Source organism: Homarus americanus, unplaced genomic scaffold (assembly GCF_018991925.1).
Source record: "Homarus americanus isolate GMGI-L3 unplaced genomic scaffold, GMGI_Hamer_2.0 scaffold25827, whole genome shotgun sequence".
Taxonomy (NCBI): Eukaryota; Metazoa; Arthropoda; class Malacostraca; order Decapoda; family Nephropidae; genus Homarus; species Homarus americanus.
The window spans coordinates 1,816,880-1,836,591 of record NW_024738300.1 but is presented as its reverse complement, the minus strand read 5'-3'; the positions used below and the strand labels follow the sequence as shown (position 1 = coordinate 1,836,591).

The 19,712-nt window shown below is 43.0% G+C and overlaps 1 protein-coding gene across 3 annotated transcripts in view; it reads left to right on the top strand.

Annotated features, from left to right (window-relative positions):
* Positions 1-10,847: 10,847 nt before the first annotated feature.
* Positions 10,848-19,712, top strand: part of LOC121873786 (probable glutamate receptor) — a 53,544-nt gene continuing 44,679 nt past the window's right edge. For 2 of the 3 annotated variants that reach the window (XM_042377488.1, XM_042377486.1), the window contains exon 1: positions 10,848-11,620. The gene's annotated coding sequence lies outside the window, so the exon portion shown is untranslated. Of the gene's footprint in view, positions 11,621-12,419; positions 12,480-19,712 lie in introns of all 3 variants that reach the window. The other variant, XM_042377487.1, reaches the window with a different exon arrangement.

The window sequence follows — 19,712 nt, the reverse complement described above, 5'->3', positions numbered from 1 at the left end:
ATTGAATGTGTTATTTACCAGGACTAGGCATATTTAAGTAATTTTGTAGTCAATGGGTAATACTGTATATCACATTTACTGTTACTGTGTTACATGCAAAGTAGTTGAAATGTTTACACCACTGATGATTATAATAAAGGATTGGTTGTTTGGTGGGCGATAATTAATGATTGCCAGTTGGCCTGTACATGGTAGCTCCTGTCGAGAGTTATTACCACTCTCTATCATCCATGAATCTATCTAGCCTCCTTTTGAAACTTTCCAGAGTTCCCGCACTTACTACAAAGTTGCTAAGCTTGTTCCACTCGTCCACCACCCTATTTGTGAACCAGTTCCTTCCTATCTCCCTCCTAAACCTAAACTTATCCAACTTGAATCCGTTGCTCCGAGTCCTATCCTGCTCGGATATTATAAGAACTTTATCTATATCCCCTTTATTGATTCCTTTCACCTACTTAAATACTTCCATCATATCTCCCCGCACTCTTCGTCTTTCTAGGGAATGCAAGTTAAGTTTCTTTAACATATCCTGATATGGAAGGTTTCTAAGACCCGGAATCATTTTTGTCATTCTTCGCTGCACCGACCCTAGTGAATTTATATCCATTCTATAATAGGGGCACCAGAACTGAACCGCATAATCGAGGTGCAGCCTGACTATAGCAAGATATAGTTGCAATAAGACCTCTGCACTCTTATTACTTACACTTCTAGAAATAAAACCCAATACTCTGTTTGCCTTATTTCGAACATTAACGCACTGTTTTCTAGGCCGTAGGTCCGGGCTTACAAGTACCCCTAGGTCTCTTTCACAAGTCGACTTCTCTAGGTTGATGTTGTTAAGGCTTAGAAATACAACTTTTTTTCTACCTATAAGAATTTTAAAGTCATTAATTTATTATAATCTTGTTTGTATCTGGGGTTAGATCAGTTGGCAGCCGCATCCACTAATTTAAACTCTGCTAAGTATTAAAGAAAGTTAAGAGTATAAAAAGCAAATAAAGAAATTTAATCTGTACTTAATCTAACATCGATAATTAATATATTTTTTATTCACTGAGGAACTATTTGAAATTTGATAAGACTTTATTGTCTTGACTTGTGTCATTATTCTTTTATTATTATAGAAGAAAGTTGGAAGAGAACAATTACTCTAATTCACCTCAATTTGAATAATATCTTGGATAAATTAAGCAAAAGTTTGTGTTATTTTCTTTTCATATTTATCATCCCCTCAATATACGTGTATTTTTACGATCTACATGATCGCTTATTAACAGTTCAAAAACTATCGTTAACCGACAAATATCGATTCCACAGAGAGTGAGCATTAACGGCACTAAGTCCCATTGGAGCAACGTCACAAATGGGGTTCCCCAAGGCTCAGTACTTGGACCATTATTATTTATGATATACATAAACGACATAGATATCGGCATAGACAGCAACATAAGTAAATTTGCTGATGACACTAAAATAGGACGTGTTATTAAATCTGACGCGGACTTGGCAAAACTACAGGAAGATCTAAACAAATTTGTCGAATGGTCTGAAAAATGGCAGATGAAATTCAACATCGACAAATGTAAAGTACTCAGTATAGGAGATGTAAACAGGGAAACCAGATACCAGATGAACAACGATGCCATAGAGAAATCCGACTGCGAGAGAGATTTAGGAGTAATGATAAGTAGGAACCTTAAACCAAGTAAACAATGTGTTTTTGCTCGTAACAAGGCTAATAAAGTACTTGGGTTCATACAAAGGAGTGTCAGTTACAAGACTAGCGAGGTCATCCTAAAACTGTATCTTGCTCTTGTGAGACCACACCTGGACTACGCAGTTCAGTTCTGGTCACCGTATTACAGAATGGATATAGAATCCTTGGAAAGAATTCAGAGGAGAATGACAAGACTAATCCAGGGCATTAGGAACTTTGAGTATAGAGACAGGTTAAAGCATCTTAATTTGCACTCCCTCGAGAGACGTAGAGCGAGGGGCGACCTGATAGAGGTGAATAAGTGGAAGGCAGGGCTAAACAAAGGGGACATTACAAAGGAACTCAAACTATCCAACCAGGAGCGAACTCGTAACAATGGTTTTAAATTAGATAAATTTAGATTTAGGCGTGTAATAGGTAAACACTGGTTCGGAAACAGAGTAATGGATGAATGGAACAAGTTACCAAATATCATCATTAACTCGAATACGCTGAATAGCTTCAAACATAGGTTGGATGCTTATATGAGCAATAGGGGTTGGGTATAAACGGGACTGCCCAGTATGGGCCAATAGGCCCGCTGCAGTTTCCTCCATTCTTATGTTCTTATATATATATATATATATATATATATATATATATATATATATATATATATATATATATATATATATATATATATATATATATATATATATATATATATATATATATATATATGCTGATAACCACAAGGAGAGAAGAAAACACGTGTTTTCTTCTTTCCTTGTGGTTATCAGACAAGGTTCTTCAAACTCCAGAGCACGAGCAGTAGATATATTCAATAAGTTGTACAAGACTTGGCGTGATAGCCGACCGATACAGAAGTGGGCACAAGGGACCCCGGGCCGTATGTAGGCCGAGGCTGATCTGAGAGAAGTTGTCTAGCTGGGCAAGGAGAGTTGCTAGACATCACTAGGACAATAAATGAGGTCCTCTAATTACTCGACTAGCGCGGTACAGACATAGTATATCGGGACATAGTAAGTGAACATAGGCATTAGACATAAGCATAGATATCAGACATGGTATAATAATATGTAGCAATACAGACATGTGAATAAATGGTACAATGAATGGTAACGGAGTCCTGCCGTCAGGCGTGTTCACATATCTTGGTACCCACACATCTATACACCTCCCTCCCCCTTTACGCTCGTAGTGCAATCTCGAGCGGCTACGGACTCTTTTTCCATGAGTCGGGGGGAGCCGCGAGGGACGATGGGGGGATCAACTGACGACCTTCGTTCCTGGTCTGGGCAAGGGGACACAGGGGACGGGGAGGAGGGTTCGTCACTAGAGGATGGCACTGGGCGGAGATGGCGTCTGTTTCGCCACCACACACGACCACTGGGGAGGCGGACTTGGTACGAACGAGACTCGCCACGGCCCATGACGACCCCGACCTTGTCCCAGCGGTGTGACGTCGGGTCCTGGATTCGTACTTGCTGGCCGACGGTCAACCTGGGAAGGGGGCGGGCGTGGGCGTCATAGTGGCTTGTCACTTGGGCCATCCGGGCAGCCTCACGGCGGTCACACTCGTCCGCCTTGATCTGCCATTCATCTAAGAAGGACTGGGGGTGGGCAGGCACACAAGTACGAAGGGGGCGGCCATACAACACCTGGGCAGGAGAGCGTCCGGCAGGGGTAGGGGTGTTACGGAGTTCTAGTAGGCCCCTGTCGAACTCCTCGCAGTCCAGGTTCCCCGTTGGTGCTGTCTTGAGGATGAGGTATTTTACGGACTTTACCGCTGCCTCGGCGTGGCCATTCGCCTGCGGGTAATGAGGGGAGGTGACGATGTGGTGGACGCCCCAGCGTTCGGCGAAGCTCTTGAACTCGTGGCTATTGAACGGGGGCCCACCGTCGGTTCGGAGGCGGAGAGGCACTCCGACTTCCCGGAAGAAGCAACAAAACATCCGGATGACCCTGGAAGAGGTGGTGTCCCGACCACAGGGAACTACCACGGGCCATCCAGAGAGCCTGTCGGCGACCACCAGGAAAGACTTTCCGGCCACATTAAAGAAGTCGGCGGACACGGACTCAAAGGGCCGCTTTGGGAGGTCATTGCACAGGTACGGCTCTTGTTGCTGGCTGGGCTGGAGTTGCTGGCAAGGCTCACAGGCCTCAACCGTGCTCTTAATATCGGCGTCAATACCAGGCCAGAAGACGGTCTGACGGGCTCTGCGCCTGGTGGCTTCAACGCCGCGGTGGCTGTCATGGAGGCGGGATAAGGTGCGCCGGCGGAGGGCAGCGGGAACGACGATCCTGGGGCCGTACAACACCAGCTCTCCGTCCGCATAGAGGCTATCCCTTAGCTTCCAGAAGGGGAGGGCGGAGGCGTGAATGTCGTAGCGGTTGGTGGGGAATCCAGCGGAGACGTAGTCGAGGAGTTGGACGTATGCCGGGTCTTGAGCGGCGGCGATGCGAAGCTCCTGGAGAGTCCTATCGTCTTCGATGGGGGGCGTCGTCGTCGTCTTGTCAGCAAGAGAAGTGGCTGTGTGTGTCACTAAAGACCGAACGTGAGCCGCGGCCGTGGTACAGTCGACTTCATCTTCAGGTGTGGGGCGACTAACAGGGGCTCGGGAGAGGGCGTCTGGTATGCACAGAAGCTTCCCGGCGCGCCACACAGCTGTAAAGACGTAAGGGGCGGTCTTCTCTTTGAGACGTTGGAGGCGAGGATTTTCGATGGCGTCCAACGTGTAGTGATTGAGGATGGGTATGAGCGGGCGATGGTCCGTCATGAGGGTGAAATGCCCGAGGCCGGACAGGTAAAGGCGGCACTTGGCCATAGCCCAGGCAACTGCCAGCATCTCTAGTTCGATGGTTGTGTATCTGGTCTCCGTGTCCGTCAGAAACCTGGAGCCACACTGAACTAAGCGCAGTCTACCCTGGCCGTGATCTTGAAGGAGGGCATATCCGAGGCCGTATAGACGGGAGGCGTCGGTCTGGAGGACCACTGGTAAGGACGGGTCGAAGGGTGCCAAGACTGGTGGTGACAGCAACGCCTTCTTAACATTCCTGAACGCTAGGTCGTGGTCAGGAGTCCAGAGGAAAGAGCGCGTGGGGCTCATGAGGGGGCGTAGAGGTTAGGCTGATGTGGCGAGTTTAGGGGAGAAGTCTGCCAGCTGATTTACCAGGCCCATAAACGAGCGGAGGTCGGTCAGGTTCGCTGGAGTAGGGAATTCCCTGATGGCCTTGACCTTCTCCCCATCAGCTGAGATCCCCTCTGGCGAGATGTTGTAGCCGCAGTAGTTAACTTGGGAGGCGGCGACCACAAATTTATCTTTATTCAGGGTGATACCATGGGCATGGCATCTTGTGAGCATCAGATGAACTCGGTTCAAGTGGGCCGGGAGATCATCGTCGAAGAGCAGGATGTCATCTACGACCTTCACGCAGTTGGTGACACCCTGCAGGGCCATATCCCCACGGAGGCAGTACGCATCCCCCGTTGCTGCGAAGCCCATGGGTCCGCGGCAGTGTTGGAAGCGGCCGTGGGGCGTGATGAATGTAGTGAGGTGGCGATCTTCTTCCGCCAGGTCGACTTGCCAGTACCCATGTAGTGCATCCGCCGTGGTAAAGAACTTTGCAGACGGGGTGACGCTGCGGACTGCTTGAATGGGCGTAGGCGATGGATGGGCGGGACGGGAGACCTGCGAGTTGAGATGGGTGAGGTCCACTGTGATGCGAACACCTACAGGCTTGGGTGCCAAGACCATAGGGTGGCACCACTCGGAGGGCTCCTCACCGGCGTGTCTGATGATCCCCTGCTGCACCAGAGAATCGAGCTCCGCCTTCACCTTGTCCCGTATGGCAAAGGGGATAGGCCTGGGTGTGTGGATGGCGAAAGGCGTCGCGCCAGGCTTGAGGTGGATTCTCATCGGGGGGCCTGTCATCTTCTTGAGCGGCGTCTTCTGGAGGTCGGACTTGGAGACAAGGACGTCGCTGAACTGACGAAAAAAGAACTCCCGGGCGGCAGCAGGTGTGGTCATGGCTGAAACAGGTATCTCTGCACACTTGTTGAGGTGTGTCACGGCGAGGATGGGCTTTGGGAACTCGGATGAGACGATGGCCAAGTCCTGACAATGGCCACATGACAAGAGAGGGGTTTGGATGCCCTCGTGGACGTGGACTGTGGCAAGGCAAGACTTGGGACCGAGCTGTAATGTTGCCTTGAAGCACCCCAAAGCTGGAGACATCGGGGACCCGTCCGCTGTGAGCACGTCGTTCCTGGCTGTGGGTGACAGGCTACTCCTGGGGATGTTGAGGACGTCCAGGTGTGTTGGTCCAATCACCGTGATGTCCGCGCCCGTGTCAGGTATCATCAGGAGGTTGCAAGAGTTGGTGCCGTAGGACAGACGAACATTGACGGGCTTGGGGGACCTGTCACTCGAGGCATCATCCACGCGTAGGCATCCTTTGTTGTTCTTGGGAGACGGTGAAGAGACATTTTGACCTGGGGATGGAGGCTTCTTGGTGGACCCGCAACACTTGGCGAAGTGTCCTTGCTTGTTGCAAGCGTTGCACGAGACCTTGTTGGCGGGACATCGAGGTGTGCGGGGCCAATGGCCTTGAAACCCGCAGTTTCGACATGTACTATCAGCCGCAGGGCACTTTCCTGGACCGTGCTGGCGCTGACAGCTTCTGCAGGATTCGGGAGAAAAAACTGGTGACCGTGACGGGGGCTGTGGAGAGGACGCCGTCTGCATCTGGCGTTGATTCCTCTTGTAGGTGGAGACGGCGTGAACTTGAGATGGCGATGAGTGTATAGCTGAGGCAGCCTCTCTTGTGGCCTCATACGACCTGCAACGGGTGACGAAGTCGGTGAGGGGAGAGGCGGCGTCGAGGGTGAGGAGTTTCTGAAGCAGGTCCTCGTCACGTACACCCATCAGCAAGATCATCTTGAGCTGGATCTCAGCACAGGTTACAGGATCGCCTGTACATAGGTCCACCTCGGCTGCTAGGTCCTTAAGTCGTGCATAGAAGTCTGAGAATGATTCCCCAGAGGCTTGTTTGCAGGATAGCAGTTCCCTACGACGCAAAGCTTCATTGCGGAGGCCACGGAAATGACTCTGCAAGGCGTCTAAGACCTCTTTCACTGACATGGAGGAGTCAGGGGGAATGGCTAGCGTGTGCTCTAGGAGGCGTTGAACATCGAGGGAGATGCACGATCTTAATTGGATGAGTTGTTTATGAGGGGGCATTCGGTTGAGGTCAGACATGACAGCAAAGTCTTCGAAACGACGTCGCCATTGACGGTATACTTGATATGTTGCATCAGATTGAAGAGGTGGGGGGCTGGTAACTGAAGACTTGCTGTGCAGGGGTGTGCTCGAGACGGCAGGCGGTGGAGGAGGCACGGAGAGGTCGACGAGAGTTGAGACTGGAACAGGTGGTTGAGAAGGCACTGAGGCATACCCAAGGAGGATAGGTGACGTGTGAGGAGGCGTTGTCTGAAGGATAGATGAAGAGGCTGAAGCTGGCGAATTGGTTGTGGCAGCTGGTGAAGTCGTCCTCGTTGCCAGCAATTCAAATAGTCCCAGGAGTTTGTGGTTATCAGCTTGGTGTTGTTGTTGAAGTTGAAGACGGTAAGCTGATTCCTCTGACTGTCTTGACAATTCCTCTTGACGTCGTTTTTCCTCCTCTAATTGACGTCTTTGGGCTTCCTTCTCTTGGGAAACTTGTAGGAAGTGAATTAACTGACGTATATCCTGGCTCCCATCCTTAGAATTTGGCGCGCCCGGCGTGTGAGGCGTCGTCTTCCTCATAATCCTCATATAAATTTCCCAGCAAATCGTCGTGGTCAGACATCTCGTGTTTGTTATGGTTGCGATGGGAAAGACAAGGAGAATAAGGTGAAGTGCTATGTTTTCGTCAATGTACTTGCTTAAGTGCAGGAACTGGCGGGCAAGTAAAAGAGTACTGACTGTAATATTTGTGAAGAGAGGGGAGACGGCTGGCAGCGGTGTATCCCTCCGGGCGCCCGGGCGGGGCTGGTGGTGACTCAGTGTAGGGAAGTCAGTGGCTTGCGGGCCTGTGCGGACGGGGGGTGTATGCCAGAGGTGCTGTCTTGGAGACTGGGCTGAAGGCGTTTCTGCTACCTGTAGGGCCGCAGAGACATAGCAAACAGACATGAAAGGCACTGCACTTCACTTGGGGCACTTCACAAGGTCACAAAGCACTTTAAATCCAGGGGCACTGTGGAGTATATCTTCTGGGCGGGAAACGGACTAGGCCGGCTTTTGCAACTTGTGAACTGTCGTGTTGGAGCTACTCAACTGCGCCATGTGGTGGAATGCAATCCTAGACAAGGTTCTTCAAACTCCAGAGCACGAGCAGTAGATATATTCAATAAGTTGTACAAGACTTGGCGTGATAGCCGACCGATACAGAAGCGGGCACAAGGGACCCGGGCCGTATGTAGGCCGAGGCTGATCTGAGAGAAGTTGTCTAGCTGGGCAAGGAGAGTTGCTAGACATCACTAGGACAATAAATGAGGTCCTCTAATTACTCGACTAGCGCGGTACAGACATAGTATATCGGGACATAGTAAGTGAACATAGGCATTAGACATAAGCAAAGATATCAGACATGGTATAATAATATGTAGCAATACAGACATGTGAATAAATGGTACAATGAATGGTAACGGAGTCCTGCCGTCAGGCGTGTTCACATATCTTGGTACCCACACATCTATACAATATATATATTTATTTATTTATTTTATTTTATTTTTTATTTTTTTTTACAGGCATAATAATAATAATAAAGGACCATAAAGAAATACAAAAATGATAAAAATATCAATGGTGAGAAACGATATATGTACTGTATTTTGTGTTGTCAACATTCATCTGGGCAGTGAGGTGGAGGATGCATGTGGCAGTTACTCCCGACCCTCGTCCTTCCAGTTGCTCGCGTCGGCTCCTGGCCAGACTTACTGTCGCCACACACGCCACTCTCACTTTGACGTGGATGTCTCGTCTCTGTTGAATTGACTTGCTTGTTTTTGTCTTTTATGCTCACATTTTTTAGTGCCCTCACCGATTCTCCCAGTATTAACGAACTCTGCTGGAACTGTCGTTAGGACAGGCCACAAAGGGGTGTGAGCTGGGCGGTGAGTTTAGCTGATAGGGTAGAGTTGGCTCCCTCTTTTTGGGGGGTCCTGTTGCAAAACCAGAGCCACCAACCTACGACCCCCGCTGGGGTTGAGGGGGGGGAGGGGTTCTACGGCACTGGTCCTAGGGCAACAAGTAACTAGGTAGGGTAGTAAGCCTTCATTGTCAATTTATTGATATAAAGACGAGACAGAGAGACGTAACCGATGGAAGGAAAATGCCACAAGAGGCCTCGGAAGGAAAACAACATCTCCGACATAGACATTATGTCCCCAGCAATCCACCCCGTGGAAGAACCACCTACCTTAGCGATTCCGACTATGATGAAGTACAAGATTCCCACAGAAAGCGAATTCAACCATGCATAAGAGGTAGTGTAGCACTGGAACTAAAATACAATAACATCAAGTTCAGTGTGAAGCCCAATCTAGTTGAAGACCTGATACTCTCCCCCCAAGACCACAACACAGCCAAGATCCTCAGCGAGGTCACCAATCTCAACGGGAAGACGGTAAAGATAATGCCATTAGACCCCGAGGAGAAAACAACCAGAATGGTCCTACTACGATATCCTCTGGAACTACCTGTAGAAGTCATCATAAAACATCCAAACGTGACCAAGGAAGAGCGTTGTGTTACGAGTCAGGCCGCACCTCGATTGTCAGGCCGCACCTCGATTTGTCAGGCCGCACCTCGATTATGCGGTCCAGTTCTGGTGCCCCTATTATAGAATGGCTATAAATTCACTAGGGTCGGTGCAGCGAAGAATGACAAAAATGATTCCGGGACTTAGAAACCTTCCATATCAGGATAGGTTAAAGAAACTTAACTTGCATTCCCTAGAAAGACGAAGAGTGCGGGGAGATATGATAGAAGTATTTAAGTGGGTGAAAGGAATCAATAAAGGGGATATAGATAAAGTTCTTATAATATCCGAGCAGGATAGGACTCGGAGCAACGGATTCAAGTTGGATAAGTTTAGGTTTCGGAGGGAGATAGGAAGAAACTGGTTCACAAATAGGGTGGTGGACGAGTGGAACAAGCTTAGCAACTTTGTAGTAAGTGCGGGAACTCTGGAAAGTTTCAAAAGGAAGCTAGATAGATTCATGGATGATAGAGAGTGGTAGTAACTCTCGACAGGAGCTGCCATGCACAGGCCAACCGGCCTATTGCAGACTCCTTATGTTCTTATGTTAAAGCTCAGACAAGGCAAGTGCTAGTGGACATCAAGGGGACAGTCGCAGAGGAGGTAGACCTAGGCAACTGAGAGATTTACAAGTTGCGTCCTTTTGTCCCAGAACCACTACGATGCCACAAATGTCAGAAATGCGTATTCAAAAACACAAGGAATGAACCATCACGACAGCCAAGTGCCCAAAATGTGGAAAGAAACATTACGCTTGGAGCACATCATGCCCAGAGAGGAGAGAGCGGATGAAAGTTGCAATGGCAAAAATTCAACCACGAAACACAACAGAAGCACCTCAGAGCACATTCGTGTGGGGTCAACAACGACAGAAAACAGTCAACCCAACACCCACTCCGCCCCAACTGTCAGAGGATTCCTTCCCTGCACTTCCCCCACCAGGCTACAGGACAAAATTGAAGACACCGGGACAAAATCAGTCCATGCAGTAAACCATGAGAAATCAGTGGAATCCACAACCGCAGCTCCAGAGCTGTATAACAGTAAGAGCACAGAACACTCTAGCAGTGGTGGAGAACACCATGTTGCCTGAGACACTGCAACCCCCTCAGGCGACCACCCAACTGAATACACCCCAGCCTGCCAATTTACAAGCGGCATTTACAGAAGAACAAATAAAACAGATGATCACCATTATGATAGTGACTTTCTCTACGATAATAAAGAAATAAGATACCAGCACCGAAAATATGATATATGCAGTTATGACACAGCTCACAGAAAAGATGCAGGAAGACCAGACCCCCAAAACTCCACAACTACCAGGGGAACAGACGACGCCCTTGAGACAGATATCAGACAAGAGGAAGAACTTGCCATCCAAGAGATCACTCAAAACCGTGAAGCCTCAAGCCCCTTGCAACAGTTCACGAGGAATAGAACAACACGCACAGACCGTCGGTAAACACACGGTCACAGGCAAGAGAGGCAGCACCCTCAAGAGAGCAGAAAAAACTCCCGAGATACCTCCAAAAACAAGCGGAATTCCGTCTCCTGTTCCCCACTTGGAGGAGGTGCCCAAGAAACAGCCACCAATGAACGGTACATACCAACGCCCTGGTTTCATCCGTTTTGTTTCTCATACTCCTACTGTTTGCGTAGTGGACATTTAAGTTAGTCGTGTTCTGAGTCCTCTCTTTGACTCGTTTTGGTTTTAACTCCGCGCCAAGTTTAGTTTTGTCATCATTCCTAGCACTATTTCCCTGGCGCTAAGGAAATTCTGGAAGATTTATAAACTTAATATGTGGAGGGAAATACACACACACACACAAAGAGTTATCATGAAAATTTCATGTTGTAATCTCTCTTCTGTGTGAACTACAGTATATAGTGATGTAAACTTTATAATCTATAAATGCTCAAATAGTTTCATGGGAGAAGCAGAGACAGGAGCTACCAATAACAGACCAGGTTTGCCGTGACGTAAGAAATGGTGAGCAGGACCTGCGTGAGTCTGTTACTTCTTTCCTATAAATAAGGAGTCAGGCAGGTAGCGGGGAGAGTTGTGCGGCAGAGACGGGAGGTTAACACGGTGTGAGTATAGCGCTTGGGTCCGCTTTTTGAGACGTACTTAGTAGAAAGTATAACGTGTGTGTGTTGGATAAAGGATCATAAAGTAAAGTTTAATGTGATGGTACGTAATTATATATATATATATATATATATATATATATATATATATATATATATATATATCTTGATAAAATCCACGGAAATGAAACAACGGGCACCTTGACTCCGTCTTTATTCAAGACATCTTCAAGGCAACTGCCTGAAGATGTCTTGAACAAAACAGCTGGAATCTCCGTGTCCATCCCGCATGTTATCAAGATTATCTTATCCACGTTTTCATTTGGATTGAATATATATATATATATATATATATATATATATATATATATATATATATATATATATATATATATATATATATATATAGTGTTATCCTAGGTTAATTTATATTCTTTTATTATGTATATTTGAAAATAATTTTTTTTCAACGTCCAAGTGGGCTGTAATCAGGGGTGTGATGGCAATTGCTAAATAACCGCTTTTCATTAAGGTCGATTTGCATGCGTTGGTGTAAATCGGATCACCCAGAAGCCAAAATGCCTTTTAGCTTTTCTGCATGGCATTTTGTAACAATTTGGCATAATTATTTTACATATACTTAATAATAATTAACGACGTAATTACAATACTTTAGAATAAACTAATTTTTAATGAAAAAATATTGCAACGACCACTGTTGATACTACCTTAATTTTTATTACAATTTATAAGGGTACAGTATTTTTTTTAAGCTTATATTCACTCATTTACTGTCTTTTAGATGTTAGAGATGGTAAACAGCACGAAATGAATATTGACCGTCTCAACAGATAACTACAAGGTTAGTTCAGTACACGTCAACGACAATCAGTTCAACCTTTAGCTCAACACTGGTGACACGCAATGCAATCTGTACGAGTACTGTCCAAGGGAGGTTTACAAAACCTAATAAGTCGCTAAATTTTAATCATTTAAATATTTAAATTAATATAATAGAATTTTGATGATAAAAACACCTCGAGATATAACATTATTACAGTAAATTGGCTAGCGTCTATCTGAGCAGTTGTCATACATGAACAAGAATATATTGTACACTATTAATAACGCCTCGTGTTTAAAATTTTAGTGTTTCAAGTTTTCAACCTTTCACAATTTAGATGAGCTACATTTTTTTTAACCTGCCAGGTAAGAGAAAATTTCAGTCACTTTGTGTACGTTTGGGATTATAATTAATGTTTTAAGTGAAACATGAATGACAAACTTTATGTTTATCTCAAGTTTTTACCCGACGCTAATGATATCATAGATATAGTTGGTTAACTGTTAACTAGTAGCAGCCAGATGTTGGCAGTTATCGAAGTCGGCCTCATGGGCGATTTTCGTCGGGAATGTACAGTATGTCAGAGGCTTCCTATACAAACAATTTAAGGGAAATAGAATGACATATTTCAATGGTTTTATTTCCAACTTAATGTTCTTGTGGAACAAAAATAAAGCTGTTTGCTTCATGTGTCCAAATGATTCTGTGATACATAAGTATAAACTTTCTCCATTTTGTGCAACATATATTAGTTAATAATAAGAAAAATAAGGTCCTAATTTTACCATTTCACGATAAATTTCCACTAACTGCTAAATATTTTTTTTAACGATTTAACAAACTGTTCCGGCTAACTCAATTAAAACCCTAATTGTGAATAGTGAAAGTCCATTTATCTCAGAGAGAAAGTGAAAAAAACTGCCAGACTGTGTGTGATGATCCATTTATATATTATATAAATGTAAATCTTACTAAAATCCTAAGCAGTACGAATCGGCAAAATCCCCGTCTTCTTGATACAAATGTGCATGTGCAAATTTTGCCCTGCACATATTAGCCTTGTCAGTAACTACTCCATAGTCTGTAATATATATACATATATATATATAGTTTTATGCTTTACATTTCCGGAATAACTTGCTAATTTTATGCCGTAGACACTATACTCAAGGGCATTTTTTGTTATACTTGTTATTTTTAATAATGTCATTGATAACCATTCCTCAACACACACACACACGCACACACAGTTTGAAGTGGTGTGTATGACTAATATACAACTTAGCGGGACCCCTGGTGTCTTCACTCATTGGACGAAATAAACTTACACCCACTGTTGATTTCAAATGTAGTTTTACCCCGGGCGGGGTGAAACTATGGGCAAGTTTCTTTATGCCAATTGCGTCTGTATACCCAGAAGTAATGAAAATCTAGGTGTTAATTGATTTGCTGATCATATTCTGGGGTAATGGTTAGCCAGTGCAGTTGGCGAGTTTTCCGGTCTTCTCGGATTATTCTACCAATATGATACCATCTAGCTTTACCTCAATAGACCCTGTTAGAATCATGCAACTACAGTAATAAAGACGGATTTTTTTTATTCGAGAACCCTAAATAACTCCCATACAATAAAACCTACTGTATATCAGTTAAGAACTTAATATTTTGCGTAAATGTAGCACCATAGCGTGACAGTGAAAAACACCATTGACGCGATAAATCACGTGATATCTGATAACTCCCAAGATCAAGTCACGCCTTTCTGTAAAAGTAGGCTACATTTACGCAAAATACTAAGTTCCTAACTGATAGAGGTTTTATTGTTTGGGAATTATTTAGGATTCTCGAATAAAAAATCGTCCCGCAAAAAATCATGGTCTTCATGTTATGTCTTACAATGTCAAGTACTTATAAAACGCTTACCCATTGGCATTGGCAATATCTCCTATTGAACATAAGTGATTTCCTGTAGTAAGAGGACATAGCGTGAATCTGGTGTGTCAGCATCACCTTACTATTCTCGCCTCTCACTCTTTCGTGTTTCTTACAGATCATAATTATATTTCATGGATGATTTAGAATAATATAAATGCCATAGAGAGTTATCACAAATGTGCGTGTGCCCCGGGTCGGTAATGTACTCCGGGTGTTGGACGCAACCGCCTGCACTATGGACGAAGGTGTAAAAGTGAGAAAGGTGCCAGTGGTTCTGGTGTTTCACGAGGAACCCGCTCACTTTTACACCTGTGTGTGTAGTGCAGGTGGCTTAGCCCCCCACCCGGGACACACGCACATTTGTCGATCTATCCAATTATCACTCAATTGAACCACACCTTAATCACAGTAGAGTAGCTCAAGAATATCATTTATTTTATAATTTCAATAACTGATTGTTATTCTCCAGGTAGATTTCGGATTACACATGAACGACAATATAATTTAAAAATAATATTTACTGAACCCTTACTTAGTATTGCTAGGTTACATTTCAGTTACCCTTTGCTAACATACATACAATACTCTTATTTGACAGAATCTTGCCAATGGATAAGCGAAAAGCAAACAATCCAATCGTGTTAGCTGAGCGAGCAAGGATCGTGACGATGTGGTTGGGTGGCAAATCAGCGCGCGACATATCAGTTGAGAGTGGAGCCAGTCTGTCTACAGTGTACAGGTGGATTCGTAGGTGGAGGAAATATGGTTCGGTGGAAACGCGTCCTTACAGTAGGAGATCTTGCCAGAACTTTAGGCAAAAGGATATGAGAGTATTCTTGCCTTCACACTTCCACCCGTTATTTCCAGCAGTCAATGCCCTGGATCATTGTTCCGCTATGAAGGCGCCAGATCATTTCCTTCCACGAAATATACTTCACAAGTTCTTTCCTCTCAGTTACAAGAATTTTGCCAAATTTTACGGACAAAGGAATGTTACTTTATAGTATTAAGAAGCAACAATTAAATATTAAATGAAAACATAGTCAGATTTAAAAGAGTATTTACCCTCACTTTGAAATGTTATGTCTAGTTTATTGAATAAATAAGTCCACCCAGAGACAGTAGTTTACTTGAGTATCATATTTTATTAAATATGTATTCATGTATGATAACGCATCGCACACGATATATATATATATATATATATATATATATATATATATATATATATATATATATATATATATATATATATATATATATATATATATATATTGATAAAATCACTCGGGAAAAGGGAAACAACGGAGCACCCTAGCTTTCGTCTTTATTCAAGACATCTTCAGTTGCCTCTGAAGATGTCTTGAATAAAGACGAAAGCTAAGGTGCTCCGTTGTTTCACTTTTCCCGAGTGATTTTATCAAGATTTATCTTGTCCAAGTTTCCATTGGGGATCTACATGAAATATATATATATATATATATATATATATATATATATATATATATATATATATATATATATATATATATATATATATATATATATATATATAACACGTGGACTTGAACATATAATAATCAACGACCTCACCAGCCAAGACTCGAACCCTAGACCTTAAGCGTGTGACCAGAGAACGCTGCCAACCATGGTCACACGTATAAGGTCTAGGGCTCGAGTCCTGGCTGGTGAGGTCGTTGATTATATGTTCAAGTCCGTGTGTTATATGGACTAAAATTAAGTGTATATATATATATATATATATATATATATATATATATATATATATATATATATATATATATATATATATATATATATATATATATATATATATATATATATATATATATATAATGTGTGTGTGTGTGTGTGTGTAAGCCACTTAAGAAAAAAGAAAATTGCAATATTGCTTATGTGTATTTAACACATCATCAGAAGCAGATTACACAAAGATACAGAGTGAGAAAGAGTTCCACGTTGTATAAATTACGTAATTCCACTGTATATTTCGACTGTAACCTAACCTACGGTCTTCTTCTGCAGTGATCGTAGGTTACAACAAATATATTATAACTAGAGAGAGAGAGAGAGAGAGAGAGAGTTTCACTAAGTGTTTCACCAACTGAGAGCTTATAACTGAATTACAAAAGTAACATTTTTCCGAAAAAGATTTCCTTAAGGCTGAAGTGTTTCTCTAAATATTTGAAAGGTTCATGTGTTACGTTTTGTAAATATTATGGAAAAATAGAATAAACTTATATTTAACGGTCTTATGTATTAACTCCTTGTTATTAACTAGTTTGAATATTTCCTTGAGAAACCACATTCTTGATTTTGCTCTGTGTGTGTGTGTGTGTGTGTGTGTGTGTGGATGCTTTATGAATGCATAATTTATGAAACTCTTACACAGGGTCATAAAAAAATACGCTCAAGTTTTAAATGTCTATAATTCTGTATACAATAATGTACTTGTATTACCCAGACATTAGGAATAACGAATTTGGTGTCATAGAACAAGAAAGTTTTTTTGTTGACTAGTGATGACCTCAAGCAGAAAATTCTACAAGTAAAGGTAAATACCCCGTTTTTGTACTTTACGCCCTCGCAAATTCGTAATATATAGACGATAACCTTTGACACTATCTCATTATAAAGCGACATTCCATCAGATTAGATCGACAGACTTGCAGATATTACATCGACAGATCACCAAAATACATAGTCAACCGTACTGTAGGTATGAATATAACCCTCAACTGTAGATGTCTTAAGGCATTCGAACCCATAAAGCACCCAAACAGTCCTCTAGCAATACGGCATTCCGTCTTCGATAATGTTACCGTATAAATATTGTAATATTATCAGTTTAAGTAATATTTTCCTTATTGACTCACATATTTGTATAAAATGTCTGTACAGACACACTTTTTCTAACTTATGAAGCGTGTCTCGAGTATTGTTTCAATGATATTCCTTGTTAGGCAGTCTCTTAATTTACTTTAATATCCAGGTTCTAGGCGTAACCAAACAAAAATGTGAAGTAAATTTAAAGGGAATAAAAATAAATAAAGTAAACCTTTAAGAATTTAATTAACTAAATATTAACACAATAAAGAGCCTCATAGGCTGTCACAACAAATTGATTCACTATCGAAACTTTTAAGTCACAAATGATACTAAACATCGAAACCTCAAAAGAATAAAAATAAAGCATTGGATTACGTTAACACTGCATAAACATATAAAAACTAACACTGAAATTAACTAACGTGAAACAACACTGAATTACTTAAATGTATCTAAACAAATACTGATGGACACAAATAGAGACATAAATAGGTACTCACATAGATATACACATTGGTGGCAACAGGAACAACACAAATAAATTAAGTATAAGTCAAAGGTGACGAGTGTCACTCAAAGGATGTGAACTGTATGACAAGAGGACTGAACTAACTCCGTCAGTTAGTGGGTCCTATATATAAGGTCGGCTCCCGCCACGCGACCCGCCGGTGGGTCGTTTAACGATGCAGATGGTCGTTAGAGAACAAAGAATACTTGTTACAATACTAAATAAAGAAATAAGATGGGCTTAAACAAATAATGACAGTTAAAACCTTAACAGCACAGGGTAAGGTGACTAGAATATATAATAGTAAATTTAACACATCATTACAGGAATAATATGGAACAACATGGGAGCATGTTATATATAAAAAAAATAGAAAAAATTCGACACGGTCGTAACATCCTTTATATGAAATTAATTCGAAAGATACTTAATTGTTTCAAGTTTTGAACTATGTTCAAAATAAACTGAAAAGTAGTAGGAGTAAAGTGTAAAATGGGGTAATGTGGTGACCACTGCTGAACAGCGTGTATCTTGTGTGATAGGCTTTTTAAAAGCGGCAAGTGTTATTAGGGTAGAGCGTGATTTTATTATGAGATATGACTGCAGAATATATCCAAGAAGATCCACACTTGAGACGTTTGTAAATAAAGATTGGACTGACTTGAATAATAAAAAGGATATTGTAGGCAGGAACAAGTGTGTGGGAAAACTTGAAAACATTACACAGCTGCTGTGGATAGCTTGACTGAAGGAGAAACGTTTTCTCCAGTTACAGAAAATTTCATTCGGCGTTAGCAAATGGTATTACAGGTACAATAAAATCTCCCGTACTTCAATGTTGCTGTGATCACAGAATTATTGGCGCAAGTGAAAAATTATCTAAATATACTGTAGTCATTCCAACTATCTTCAAAATTGGTGACCGACTGACACGCAGTGTGTGTGTGTAAATAATAATTATAATAACAATTAACGGTTTATTGAAAAAGTTCTGCAGCCCGAAGGCTGAAAATATACATTGGACATAAATGACTTATTACATACATTGGTGGTTTAACAAAAGCCTTCATTAGAGAAAGGTAAAGGAACATACAGTGAACATTCAGATTAATGTACTGTAGGTGTTGAACAGCAAACACGTAGTGCAGTAACTCTCTCCCAGATGGTGTTAGGAGGGACCTGATGTGGTGTAGTAATTCCCTCACAGATGGTGTTATGAGGGGCCTCACGTGTAGTAATTCCCTCACAGATGGTGTTATGAGGGACCTGACGTGGTGTAGTAATTCCCTCACAGATGGTGTTATGAGGGACTTGACGTGGTGTAGTAACTCCCTCACAGATGGTGTTATGAGGGGCATCACGTGGTGTAGTAATTCCCTCACAGATGGTGTTATGGGGGACTTGACGTGGTGTAGTAATTCCCTCACAGATGGTGTTATATGAGTGAGGTGTGGCCCCAGGCCTTCCTATCGTAGACGGATTAACACATCGCCGGTTGTTGGGTCTCACGGGCTGTTATCACTGGGTACCTGGGACCTCACTGTGTGAAGGTTAACTTGAATACGACTTTTACTGTTGAGTTGTTCTCACTGACTCAAGCACTGTTCACCAATGTTCACCTCTGTTTAACACTGGTTCCATTCCTTTCCCAAATGAAATTGTAACTTCTGGCGAGAACCTGTTGATACTCCGGTGGGGAGAAGTGGTTCAGGGGAGGGGGTTGGTATGGGCCAACTTAACAGTTGACCTGGCTGCTCCGAGAGGAGCGCCAGGTACGTCTTGACCCTTCGGTGGTCAAGGATGTAGTGTGTGTGTGTGTGTTTTCATTATACGTGTCCACAGTTTTCAAGATAAAGACCTCAAATTGGGTAGGGACGTTTACTACTGTATCTCGTGTCCTTCCACGACCAGTGTTTGACACATTTACACTGTTATTAAGATAGAAGGTAGGAAGCTGT